General features: G+C 39.6%; 1 pseudogene; it reads right to left on the bottom strand.

Moving 5' to 3' along the window:
• Nucleotides 1–3,305: 3,305 nt before the first annotated feature.
• LOC114074224 lies at nucleotides 3,306–7,643 on the bottom strand (annotated as a pseudogene).
• Nucleotides 7,644–14,904: the final 7,261 nt, after the last annotated feature.

The following is a 14,904-nucleotide window of genomic DNA, read 5'->3' as shown; positions in this document are numbered from 1 at the left end:
CAGGCACCCTAGCCTCTAGGATCATATCAATATTCGCTCGCAGACTCTCAACCGCAGCCTGAAGGGTCGAGAAGTCCACCGGAGGGGCTAGTCGGGCTAGCACCCGAACTCAAAAGTGTCTAAGCGCTGATGAACCTCACCAATCTTCCTCTCTGTGTGCTTTACCATTCTACGCTCCAAGCGCTCCTCCGCCTCAGCAATAGACCTCTACATCCAAGGTTGGATGTGATGCAGAAGTGTAGCCATTTGAGCATCTAGTTTCTGGACCCTAGTAAGCGGGACCAGAGTGAAGAAAGGGGCTGAGCGAGAGGAGCTAGGAGAAGTGCTACTACCCGGATAGACTCGACCGGCGTAGTGTCAGTGGTTTCGGAAGCAGCCTGCGTAGCCGTTCGAGCATGTGGTACCGTATCAGCCGGATTTTCACCAAGTGGAGGAAACTATGGACGGGGCTCTCTGCGTGGAGCAAACTCATTGGCCTCATCCCTGATGAGGCCTATATCAACAGTGCCCAGCGGAGTCTTGAGCTGATCCATGTGCAAGATGGGCACACCTACGCACCTGCATAAGGAAAATATCATGCACGGAAAAGGGTAAGTAGTTATGACCTTAAAATCCCTCTCGTGCATGACCGCCTGTAGAAGCCAAGTGAAGTCCACCTCAAACACGGCTATCATCGCCGCCATCTGAACTGCGCTATCCCATGTGACTATATTGTCAGCAACCGTGGGGGAAAGGAAGTGGCGGATAATCAACCATAAGAACTTAGCCGTGAAGGTCAAGTTAGCCTTCTTGATGGCTCCCTTCGGCTCCGTTACCCAGTCGGCACCCTCTCCATCAATAGACAAGTGCAGGTCCATCCACCTCTGGTGGTCTCTCTTAGTGATGGCTCATGCAAAAATTGTCCATCTTTTACAATTTGCCACCGGTAGTAAAATTCGGCGGTGAGAGGGGTCCTGTTGTCATCAACATCCTCGCCGTGCAGATACCGGCGGATGGTTGGCAGGGAGATATTGACCTGTATGCCGCGTACCCTGACGTGCTCTAGTGGGGCCTGTTTGACGGGGCAGCCCGCCTATCGATCTGTGATCTAAGAGTAGCCACATAAAAGACGTAAAACTCTCGGACCATCTACTCACTGTAGAGGCCCAAAGAACGAGATGTCCACTCTAGCCGGTGTCAGGTGAAGAGATTGTGGATATCGGGCATGGTGGGGAGACTTCCCCTAAGGACCCGCCTCTCCAGTGTAAGGGTCCATGTCATGACACCTTTATCATTTAGAAACTTGGCATCTAAATACACTTGGTATTGCCCGTTGACACACCACCAATTGGGCTGGTCGGCAACCGGGGTGAGAGCACCAATCGGTGAGCCTGGAGTGGAATCAGGACTGTCATCCTCATTATACGAGACAGACTGTGCAGCTGTGGCGGGTGCAGGGTCTTCTGCGGAACCAGAGGCTTCCTCCGACCACGAAACTCCAAAGGAACCAGAGGCTCCTTCTTCATGTGTAGCTGACCCAGAAGGTATGCCGGTCAGTGTGCGCTCCTCATTAGACTGGGAGACAGTGACTACACCGGACACCACCTTTTTGGGCGTAGCTCTGGTTGCACGTGTAACTCGTGATGGAGTGGCAGTGCTTGGGGGCACGTACTCGGGATCATGCTCATCATTGGAGCTTATAACCAGGCGGGCAGACGGGGCGACAAACTTTGAACGCCCACGTGCGTAAACTCGATCTTGTTTTGGTGCCATTAGAGATAGTACATGTAAAGAATCAATATTAGTACTAGAAGGAGCAAAAAGGACAAGCAAAAAAAACGACACAAAATAAATATAAGAGCAAAGTTGTAATGACATGTCTGTAGTAACAATGAAACACGACAGACCAGGTGACGGCTCGTCGTGCGTATGACGGACCGTCATAGGGTCCGTCATGTCTTACTTCAACTATGTTTATGTGGAGAACCCTGAAGGAAAGTCTCTGATAGTTATGACGGATCAGCAGGACGGACCGCCGTGGTAATGTCGGTTCGTCGTCGATGTCCGTCGTGGGGCACTTAGAAAAAGTATGGAGACCCTCAGGAGATGGGTCTCTGACCGTCATGACGATTGTACAGGACGGACCGTCGAGGGTATGACGGTCCGTCGTTGATGTCCATCAGAGGACACATTAAAAAGTTGGAGACCCTTAGGAATAGGGTCTCTGACAAAACAAACGGTTGTGCAGGACGGACCGTCGAGGGTATGACGGTCCATCGTAGATTTCTGTCAGAGGACACTTGGGGATAAAATGGAAACACTTAGTACAAGGGTCTCAGACAACCTTGACGATTGTGCAGGACGGACCGTCGTGGGTATGACGGTCCGTCATCGGGGTCTCGTTCTGTCATTCAGTGACAGAACTGAGGATGCCACAACCATCCTCTTTGACTCAAATGGAATACTTAGTGTTAACCTATATGTTTGTAACCCAAATACCTACAAAACTAGCAATGCTAAAGCACTTATTTCTTGAGTTTTAACAAGGCAATTCGAGGATTCTCAATCTAGGTCAGACCAAATTGGATCAAAGAATAAAGACCCACCAAAAATAAATAAGCTAATACTAATTGAAAAACATAAATGCAATGTAAATGGGTAGAAATCAGAGACACATACCTGAGAAGAGGAGAAAGACAAGCAAGTGAGGCACTTGGTTATCAAGAACAGAAACACAGCAGCAGACTTCGACCAGTAGAGAGAAGATTTTAGGAATTGGGGATTTGGGGAAGTGATAAGTTGATAGATAAGAGAGGTAGGAAGTTGGATGTTTGAAAGGGAGGGAAATGGGAGAAAGAGAGAAGGGAATGGGTGAAATGAAGGGGTGGGGTTTTTTAAATGTTAACAATTTTTAAAATACCCCCACCCGGGTCGGGTCGGCTATGCTGATTAATGACGCAATGGAAGACGTACCTGGCACAACGGATTCGTGCGATGGTCCGTCGCGTGCGTGACGGTCCGTTGATATATCCGTCAGTGACTGTTGCAGAGTGCTTTTCTGCAGAATTTCCTGGTGATGTTCTACCTGCAAATTTGAAACTCATTAGTAGAAAATGCTACCATTACTAGAAAGAAAACTATTAGTATTGGGTTGCCTCCCAACCAGTGCCTGATTTAACATCGCGGCACGTCTGAAGACACTTGATTACTCAGACTTCATCAAGATGGTATGCCTCGATCACTTCATTCGCCGATTCATCATGCCCGAAATAGATTTTTATTCGTTGTCCATTCACCTTGAACCGCACACCCTCCTTGGTTTCCAACTCAACTGCTCCATGAGGGAATAGTTGGGTAACCAAGTAAGGGCCAGTCCATTTAGACTTGAGCTTGCCCTGAAATAAGCGCAACCTAGAATTGAATAAACGCACCAAATCCCCAACCATAAACTCTCGTTTTTCAATTTTTAGGTCATGGTACCTCTTCATCTTTTCTTTGTAGAGGGCTGAGCTTTCATAAGCTTTCAGACAAAATTCATTGAGTTCATTCAACCCAGTTAACCGTTGTTCTGCAGCTTTGTTCCAATCCATTTTCAACTTCTTCATAGCCCACATGGCTTTATGCTCTAATTTTTTTCGGAAGATGACAAGATTTCCCATATACAAGTTGGTATGGGGACATACCTATGGGAGTCTTATACGCTGTCCGGTAGGCCCAAAGAGCATCATCAAGCCTCCTTGACCAATCCGTTCTACTAGCGTTCACTGTTTTTGACAATATTTGTTTGATCTCCCTATTTTACACTTCAACTTGTCCACTAGTTTGAGGATGGTAAGGAGTGTCCACATTATGGCGAACCCCATATTTTTACAATAATCCCTTGAACAATTTGTTGCAAAAGTGGGAGCCCCCATCACTAATAATTGCCCTTGGGGTACCTAATCGAGAGAATATATTATTTTTCAAGAATGCAGTGACACTCTTCCCTTCATTGTTTGCGAGGGCGATGGCTTCATGCCATTTAGATACATAATCAACCGCTACTAAAATATACTTCATTCCATGAGAACTCACAAAAGGACCCATAAAGTCAATACCCCATACATCAAATAACTCAATCACGAGAATGGGGTTTAGAGGGAGCTCTTGCTTTCTTGAAATGCTGCCATCTCTTTGGCATCTATCACATGCTTTAGCAAACCCATGAGCATCTTGATGAAGAGTTAGCCGATAGTAACCACATTGTAATATCTTATGAGCGGTGCAGATAGGACTATGATGTCCACCAACGGGTGAGGAATGGCATGCCTCTAAAACACTCAACAACTCACATTCTGGCACACAACGCCGAATAAGCCCGTTGGCACAACTCCTATATAAGTATGGTTCATCCCAAAAGAGCTTCTTCACTTCGTTCATGAACTTTTTTCTTTGATGAAAGGACAAGTCCGATGGAATAATTTCACTAGCCAGATAGTTCTCAAAATCTGCGAAGCATGGAATCAAGTCTTGTGAGGCAGCCAATACATGATCATCAATGAAAGTATCATCAATATCAGTCTTATCCCCTAACTCTTTCATAGCTTCATCTTCTAGACGGGACAAGTGATCGGCAACTTGATTTTTGGTCACTTTTCTATCCCTCACTTCAAAGTCAAATTCTTGTAGCAGTAATACCCAACGAATCAACCTCGGTTTTGCATCCTTCTTTGCCATCAAATATCTCAATTCTGAATGGTAAGTATGCACTATAACTCTAGTACCTAGCAAATAGGAGAGAAATTTTTCAAAAGCAAATACTACTGCAAGGAGTTCTTGCTCAGTCACTGTGTAGTTCTTCTGAGCTACATTTAGGGCTTTACTAGCATAGTAAATGGGGTGAAGGACTTTGTTCCATCTATGTCCCGATACCACACCAAGAGCAACCCCACTAGCATCGCACATCACCTCAAATGGAAGTTCCAATCCGGAGAAATAATGATAGGTGCAGACACCAATTTTTCTTTTAACTCGCCGAATGCTTTAAGACAGGATTCATCAAAATAAAATTTACAATCTTTCTCCAGCAGTTTGCACAACGGATGTGCAATTTTTGAAAAATCTTTGATGAATTTCCGGTAAAAACCTGCATGCCCAAGGAAGCTTCTCACACCTTTTACAGAGATAGGTGGAGGAAGCCTCTCTATTACCTCGACTTTAGCTCGATCAACCTCTATGCCCTTTTCTAAAATGGGGTGACCCAAAACAATACCTTCTTTCACCATGAAGTGGCATTTTTCCCAATTTAGTACTAAATTGCAGTCTTCACATCTCTTAAGGACCTCAGATAAATGGTTCAAACACCGCTCGAATGATTCACCAACCACAGAAAAATCATCCATAAAAACTTCTATAGTATCTTCCACCATGTCGGAAAATATCGACATCATACATCTCGAAAATGTGGCGGGTGCATTGCATAACCCAAACGACATTCTCTTGAACGCAAAGGTCCCATATGGACAACTAAAGATGGTTTTCTCTTGATCTTCTCGTACAATAGAAATCTGATTATACCCCGAATATCCATCAAGAAAACAGTACCACCCTTTTCCGGCAAGTCTATCCAACATCTGATCCATGAAGGGCATAGGAAAATGGTCTTTTTCGGTCCATGCATTTAATTTACGGTAATCAATACACACCCTCCATCTAGTAACCGGTCTCATTGGAACAACTTCATTTTTCTCATTGGGGACCATAGTCATTCCCCTTTTCTTAGGTACATACTGAACAGGGCATACCTAACTACTATCGGCGATCGGATAGATTACTCCGGCATCCAACCATTTAATGATTTCCTTCTTTATGACCTCTTGCATAGGTGGATTTAAGCGTCTCTGGTGCTCAATATTTGGCTTATGATCGGGCATGAGTTGGATTTTATGAGAAAAATACCAGGAGGGTTCCCAGTAATGTCCGTAATAGTCCACCCAATAGCTCTTTTGAACCTTTTTAGCACTTTCACCGAACTGTCAAGTTGTTGTTCATTCAGATCTGATGCAATGATTACCGGCAAAGTGTCACCATTTCCTAAGAATTCATACCTGAGATGAGGTGGGAGAGCTTTCAGTTCTAACTTTGGAGCCTCCTCTATAGATGATTTCGCAGGTGGAGACTCGCGATTCTTCATGTCTAACTCATATTTCTTCGGTTTAAACAAAACATCACCTCGATCAAGAGCCGCGACTAATGACTCATACTCTTCAATGCAATCGTTATCAAAATTCATTATCACTGCCGCTAATGCTTCTACACCTAGACGTTCTTCTATTTGTGGCTCAGATGACTCACCACTTCGTAGGATATAGCAGATACCGATTGGATCTCGCCACTCTGCCTCGTGGACCTACAAATGTTGAAGGTCACTTCTTCATTGTTCAACTGAAATTTCATCTGCCCCTTTTCCATATCAACTAAGGCTCTACCAGTAGCAAGGAATGGCCTCCCAAGAATAATAGGCACTTCAAAATCGACTTCACAATCAAGAATAACAAAATCTACCGGAAATAGGAATGACTCCACTTTTACTAGCACATCGTGGAGTATCCCTATAGGTCTTTTTAGTGTTCGATCGGCCATCAGTAGCGCATCGCAGTGGGCTTTGGATCACCCAAACCCAAATTCTTGTAAATCGAGAGGGGCATGAGATTTATGCTTGCCCCCAGATCACATAATGCTTTCAAAAAATGTAATGACCCGACTGTACAAGGAATCTTGAATGCACCCGGATCTTCTTTCTTTTGTACTAGAGATCTTGTAGCAACAGCACTACAATGCTGCATTCTATCATCATCCTCAAAAGTGACTGATCTTTTCTTTGTAACTAGATATTTTATACACTTGGCATAATCGGGCATTTGTTCTAGAGCTTCTACCAAAGAGACATTGACAGAAAGCTGCTTCAACATTGTTATAAAAAGTCGATATTTACCATCCTCGGTCTTTGTCACTAATCTTTGAGGAAGGGGGGGGTCTAGGCATGGGAGTTACCTTTGTAGGCACTTCAGCATCTTTCACCGTGTTATCTTCTACTTCACCACTAACCTCTACCACTTTATCATTATCTTTTATCACCTTTTCCTCCTTAGACGGCATAAGTGGGTCAATGGTTTGCTTACCATCCTGAGTAGTGATTGCCATACAGTGTCCATCATTTTTTGGATTTTGGACAGTGTTGCTAGGAAGAGTGCCCGGTTGCCGTGTGTTCCCAGTCGCAGAAAATTCGGCCATTTGCAACTCAAGCTGCTTAATCGATATTGCATATATATCGACTTTCTGCCCAATACCCGTTAAACCAATCCTTAACTCTTTAATGTGCTCATCACTAGCATCGAACCTCCTCATTATTTTGTGCAACATATCCTCAACTCGCGCCATACTACCTCCACTATCCCTAGGAGTAACTTCACGATTTTGAGGAGGAACATAGGGCCCATTCCTATCATTTCTATTGCAATAGTTACCCCTGTTGAAGTTGTTGTCGCGGTTGTAATTTCCATCTCGAACATAATGACCCTCATGGTTATAGTTACCGTAGATCCGATCTTGGTTTCCTTGACCTTGGCGCCAATTTTCCTCATTAGAGCCTGGGGCACTCGGTCGGAAAGCCCCCGTTCAATCATTTACTGCATAGGAATCCTCCTCATAATAACATTCAGCATTTGGTGGTGGTGGTTTAGACAAGTAGTTAACTGCATTTATCTTTCCTGCACCCCCAATGACATGTTTTAATATCAACCCAAGCTCAGTTCTCATCTGAGTCATCTCTTCACGAATCTCATCTGTGGCTGGGTTGTGAGTGGATTGCACTGCGAAGGTATTTCTCCCAGTATTTGACTTCCTAGTACTCCAATCTTTATTATTCCGGGATATTTTCTCTAACTTTTCGGCAATCTCGGCATAAGGAAACTCCACATAAGAACCACCAGCTATACTATCCCATACCGTTTTATTATTATCATCCTGTCCCCGATAGAAATATTCCTTTAGTGACTCATCATCTATGTGGTGATTGGGGAAACTTCTCAAAAATGAAGTGAATCTATCCCAAGAACTACTAACTGACTCTCCTTGTAGTGCCACAAAGTTGTTCACTCTGTCTTTGTGATTTAGTTTCTTAGAGACCGGGTAGTAACGTGATAAGAAAACGTCCCTTAGTTGGTTCCAAGTGAAAATTGAGTTATAAGGGAGCTCAGTGAACCAAATAGCAGCCTCTCCCGTCAGTGAGAGAGGAAATACTCTTAGCCCTATTACATCCAAATCCAAATCAGGCCTCCCTACACAGCTTTTACACACTTCCCTTACCTTAGCTATATGGGCATGTGGGTCCTCAGAAGGTAGCCCTGAAAACAAACCTCTAGCAGTGAGAATTTGCATCAGACTACTAGTTACCACAAAGGTGTGGCCTTGTGGTAGAGGTGGCAAGACAAGTGGCCCATCAGAGTCTGCAATATTGTCATAACCTCTGAAGTATTCTTGAGGGCATGGAGCGGGATTTTGTCTCCTTTGTTGATTTTCACCCGGATCATCGGGTAATAACTGACCATGAACATCAACCGGAGCTGGGATATTCTGGTTTAGATCATCATCGTTAATACCCAAGTTTCAATTCATATTGCGTAGTGTACGCTCTAATTCGTGATCGTAGGGAAACAAGGGTTCTCTTCCTCTCCGTGTATTTGGCATACAAGGAAGATAGTTCTGCAAGAATCAAAAACAATAAAAAAAGTAAAATTAAGAAAATATCGACTAAACTTTAGTAATAAGTTTAAGATAATCTAAAAGCTACTTTTCTCGGCAGCGGCGCCAAAATTTGATATGCTCAAACTTACTTTTCAAATAAGAAGTAAAGCGGTCGTATCAAGTAAAGAACCCAACTAATGAGGTTGGGATCGTTCCCACGAGGAAAATAGTTCAGACTTAACTTTAATCTATTATTACTATTATTTAGTCAATTATTTCCTTAGAAAACAAAAGACAATAAAAGGGGGGGTTTTATTTCTAAATTAATGAAAATAACTAACTAAATTAAAGTGAACAACTAATAGATTCAAATCTAGGAGTTTAATCAATTAATAAAAGTAATTAGGGTTTAACTGTTCCCCACGGGTTCCTAACTTGATAATTCTAACTATAAAAATTCTTTCCTAGTATCTTGCATGCAAAGTGATAAGTTATGTATTTCTAAATCCTTGATCCGGCATCTAGAAAATTTCACTCCGCACCTTGGTCCGGCTACGTGTGTTGCTATACTAACCCTTACCTTTACCTCATATTAAGCATTGTATTCGATAGTTGACTAAGTTATTACCTCGTACCAATCAACACTAACCTATTAGATAGTATACACTAAATCCATGTTGATAATTCTTTTTCTATTATCTACCTGCTTGGTTTCGCAAGTATCATTAAGGCGAGTTCTAACGTTGGCCATCCGTTAAAAAGACTTCTAAATAAAAGAATTATTAATACATGAAAGAAACTATTCTAGAATTGTTATTTTAGTTAGATTTTACCCATGGTTCCCACAACCCTAGTTATGGAGTTTAGTTACCCATAGTCATAATCACAATATTCATATATATAATATAAGAATTCATGCATTTACTTTAATGAGAAAGAATAAAATCTAGAAGTTCACTTGATTAATCAACAAATGCACCAACAACCAATTCTAGAAAAAGTGTATCAATTACTGAAATTAATCCTTCAATATTTGAACAAGAGAACTAAAGATTCTCAAAAAATCTAACAATCAAAAAGTCTAATATCAAAGAATCTACTAACAAAGAGTCTAACCCTAAAAACGAGGTTTTTCGAACTATTTTTAAAAAACAAAAACCTAATAAAAGAAGGACTCTAATTACTGAAAATCTGTCAAAACGCATCCGAGTCGACGGACCTCATGACGGGCCGTCGTGGTCACGACGGGCCGTCGTGGCCTCCGTCGTCCCATACTTCACAAATTCTTCTGCTGTTGTCTTCAATAACCTCGACGAATAGGTATGACGGACCGTTCCAAGCACGACGGTCCGTCGAGGGTCTCCGTTCCATAACACTTAAACTTCTTGGAATTTGGGTACTGGGACTACTCTCTGATCATCAAGACAAACCAGCAGGAAGGACCTTCGTGGCTATGATGGTCCGCCATGGAATTTCGTAATCCCACACTAGGTCAGACTTCCCCATCTTCCTTCAGCAACTTCACTACGGTGCCACCTACGGACTGTCACAAGCTCGACGGACCGTCACAAGCTCCATAGGTGGTAACTTTTCTGCATTTCTTGCTCAGAAACTTCCGCGTTCATCTTTGGAAAGATTTCCTGCAAATAAGGAGAAACTTACATGAAAATCAATACAAAAAGGTTTTTGGACACACACTAAAATTAAAGAAAAGCATTTCAAATACCGTGAAACCACGGTATATCAAGCAACAAAAATTTTACAATCTCTGCATGGTATATCATCAATCAGAAAATATAATGACATCACATTCGATAGTCGTAAGACAAAATAATATTGTGACACTTACAGAATACTGCTTCCTTGTTGGGCAATACCAGTAACATGACTGACTTCGAATGGTTGAGATTTGTTCTTTCCTTGGTAACATTTAAGAACTGACCAGTTGGTTCGCTCATTTTACTCAAAAAATGCACTCAACTCAAGGTACTTTGGCAACATTGTAGCCATCTTTTGAATCTTGGAGGATAGTTTTCTATTAGACCTATTTGAGAACATGGAATTATACACTTTTATGCATCGTTCCTTCAATGCAACGACTGCCAAGATCCAATGGAATTCCACATTAATAGTTACAGGGACATAAACATCATCCGTCAAGTGCCAAGGCATTCCAGAAGGTATAGCATACCCTTTCATTATGTCAATGATTTTATCCTCATATTCACTAGAATTGTCAATGTATGTTTTGAAAAAACAACTAGTGGTGGCATATTGATATTTAGAATGAATCTGCTGCTTCTACTTCTTACGCAAATAGTAAAATATGACATCCACATACTGCACACATAGATGAAACAAGTTTATCAATTTAATTGTATATATTCATGTACTAAACAATACATATAAAAGTGGGCATGAATTTACCTCATCATTCCAGCACCTATTGGGTTGAGACATTACGTAGAACTAGTCCTTATTCATTGGAAATGCAACTACTAAATCAAGTTGGTCAAATTCAAGTTTTGAGCAATTAGCTAAGTAGTGATCCTCCTTGTTTCCTCTGCAATTGTGTAATCATTATAAATTATTATTTATTGAACAATAAGAAGAAATTCTAATAATAGTTGAACGGCCTTACTTTACTTACTTTTTTGCATGATGCTTGTAAATACCTTCGTTTATCCATTGCGAGAAGGATGACATTAGTTCCGCTGGACCCTCACCGTCAATGTTAAAACCTTCAATGGATATTGTCGCTTCACATCACAACTGACAACTTTAACTTTCTTCCCTTTCTTTTTCGCTTTCACTTTTTCTTTCTGCTTCACCTTCTCCTTCTCCTTCTCCTCCTCCTTCTACTTCTGCATCTCCTTTGCCTTCTTCTTCTTCTTCTCCTTCTCCTGTTTTGCCTTCTTCTCCTTCTCTTTCTCTTCATTTTCCTTCTTCTCCCTCTCCTTCTCCTCCTTTGCCTTCTTCTCCTTCTCCTCCTTTGCATTCTTCTCCTTTTACTTCTCCTCCTTCTCCTTCTCCTCCTTTGCCTTCTTCTCATTTTCTTTCAGCTCAATAATCATATAAAGTGTTTGAGAAATAGATTTTTTCAACAACCTACATTTCAAAGGTTGTGAAGTCTTCTTGAATTTTTGCATATCAATATTATGAGACATTTCCTTAAAAATATCAGTGAGTTTTTTAAAACAACTAATAAAATAATCATGTTGCTGCTTACATTCTTGGCATAGACAAAAAGAGCATTTCATGTTAGAAGATTGAATTGTTGTCATAGATGAAGCTTCTTGTATCATTTCATCTACAAGGTAAATTAAAAAAATTGAGATTTTACAATTCATTATAAAATAATAATAATAATAGTAGTATGTTGCAACCGATGGATAGTCTGTAGCGATAAATTAACATTATGTTGCCACATATGTACCTGCTGTTGCGAAACATATACATCTTATGTAGCAACAGATGCATCATATGTTGACACATCTGTAAAGATTATTGCAACATTTGAATCTTATGTGGCAACAGATGACCAACATATCAATTTTAATTTATTATAAAATAATAATAACAGTATGTTGCAACCAATGGATAGTCTGTTGCGATAAATTAACATTATGTTGCCACATATGTACCTGCTGTTGGGCAACATATATATCTTATGGAGCAACAGATGCGTCATATGTTGACACATCTGTACAGATTATTGCAATATTTGAATCTTATGTGGCTACAGATGACCAACATATAACTAAAATGTGGCAACATACGCTAAATATATTTTGGATGCCTGAACAACACTATGTTTCTAAAATCGTATCAACAAAATGGCAAAAAAGAAGAACAATAACAGCAACAAAAAACGACTTTTCACTAAATGATAACATTACAGATAGATTTCCTCAAAATAAGGATTTTTTGAGTTGGATGATTTTCTTTAAAAAAAATGATAAATAATACACACCATTAAGTCATTATTCATTTTTTACACCTACAAAACATTTTATTGTTCATTAATCCAAGAAAAAAATTTCGAAAATAGTAAAGTATTTCAAAAAAATAACTTACATATTTCTAGTCGACACGATTACAGTTTAGAAAGATGAGAGAGTAATGGAGGACTGGAGAGGAAGATTAACTGCAGAGAAAGAATAACCACGAATTTTTGAATTTCTAAGGAAGAAGATGAACAATTACCTAAGGGAGGGAGAAAAGAAGAGAGAGAAGAGAGGAGGGAAGATGAAAAGATTTTTCTTTTTAAATGATTTGATTTGAATTATAAAAGTTTGTTTTTTTGTATTTTATAAAAAATTAGAAAGTTTTAAAAATGTTAATTTAGTCACATAATTAGTTAACTACATTTTAAAGAGGAATTGATGGGCTCTTGATCAATCTATCACCAAAAACAAAAATGAGACTTATTTCACACCTTTCCCTTAATTTTCTCGTATAAGTTAGAGACCTATTATTCTTTTATTGTTCCATCTTTTTCCTGCAAATCAGCGGAGTTCCGCCGGGATCTGGCGAGTTCACCTCTCGAAACCCCATCTCCGTTCATCACATTTTTTTCGATCAACAACTTCAACCCGCCCTCTCTTCCTTTACGGTTACTATTAGCATTTCTAGACCTCCAAACGGACAAGAACAAGTTCCTCACCTCCATCGCGTTGCCTCCTCTTCTCCGATCAGTCACACAGTAAACACCATTGTTTCAACCATCTCCGACGAGCTATAAGCACCAAATAACAGCAGAAAACCACCATCTCCTTTTTCTCCCAAAACCCATCACAACAACAGCAAACCGAAATATCAAGGTCCCCTTTTTCCCTTTTTTTCGATTTTTGTTTGTTTTGCAGGTGTAAGGTCTCCATTTTTAGGAGAAATCAATAAACCACCGAGCTCCATTTCTGTTAGACATCACCAACCCAGGCATAAAGGAGACTCAAACAATCGGTCCCCGACCACCGCGAACTCCTTCTCCAGCTCCACTAACCTCTTTCACTTAGTTTCTCTTTTTTGATCTGCCCGGAGGGGTTCAAACTCCGGCCATTGTTATTTTCCGTTGATTTTTTTCTTCTCCGATGAACACTACTGTTTTGGGCTTATTATTGAGATAAAAAGATTCTTTGTTACCTTTGTTTTGTTTCATTTTGTTGGGATTTGATTGTTATTACTGAATATTTAATTCTCTGTTATTAGATATTATTTGTTGATTATAATTCTTTAAATTAATTTGAAGTATTTCCTTGCCTTTATTGTTGTTCCAATGTTTCTTTTTCTGTTGATTTATTTTGGCATTATTATGCACTTTTTTTTGTTAAGTTATTATGCACTTTTTATTGATATTAATTTATGTTATTATTTTAATTATTATATTCATTTGTTAACTAAATACATTGTTTTCTTTACGCCATTAATTCATTTATTTATTTATTACGGTTATAGATTGTACCTCTTCTATTTGTTGTTTATTTTTGTGCTTATCATTATTTGTGGACTAATATTTTCTTAGCAATTTATTTGAGTTTTCCAGTCATATGCTCTGTATTTACTGATTCTTTGATTTATATATTTGCCAAATATTATATTTAGCATTACATATATCACAAATTAAATTTGTCACTCAGAAAATTTCTCAATCGATTTTGGAGGACTCCCAATTTTAGAAGACGGAAATTTAGTTTATGTTCATATTTTATTTGTTAAATGGACCGACGAAGAAATTACCATTGATTTCAAGGTCTTCCATGTTCACAAGACATATTTTTATTATTAAGTTATTATTTGGTTTATTAATTATTATTCATATTTATTTATTACTAACACTTTTATTAAGTATCTTTACAGATACACAATGTTGCTTCTCATCGAAACTATTCAAATTAAGTTTGAATTATAGTTCTTATTAATTATTTGTATATATTGACGTAAGGAAAATTTTAGGTTGTTTCTTACATTTTCTTTACTTTATTATTTGTGTATAGCACGTGTTAATTATAGTTGTATATTATTTTTGTCTCCTCCTCAATTTGAAAAAATGAACTCAGTCCGGAATGATAGTTGTGGATTTCGAAGAATGTCTAACTCCTTCCCTTCGAATAACTTGAACACCGTATCCCCATATTATACCCCTTTTTTTTAAAAAATTCTTTCAACTCTTTTAAAATTAACTAACTCTTTTTTAATTGAGTC

This window comes from Solanum pennellii, chromosome 10 (genome assembly GCF_001406875.1).
Source record: "Solanum pennellii chromosome 10, SPENNV200".
NCBI lineage: Eukaryota > Viridiplantae > Streptophyta > Magnoliopsida > Solanales > Solanaceae > Solanum > Solanum pennellii.
The sequence above is the reverse complement of the archived record's forward strand: the minus strand, read 5'-3'. Positions and strand labels throughout refer to the sequence as shown.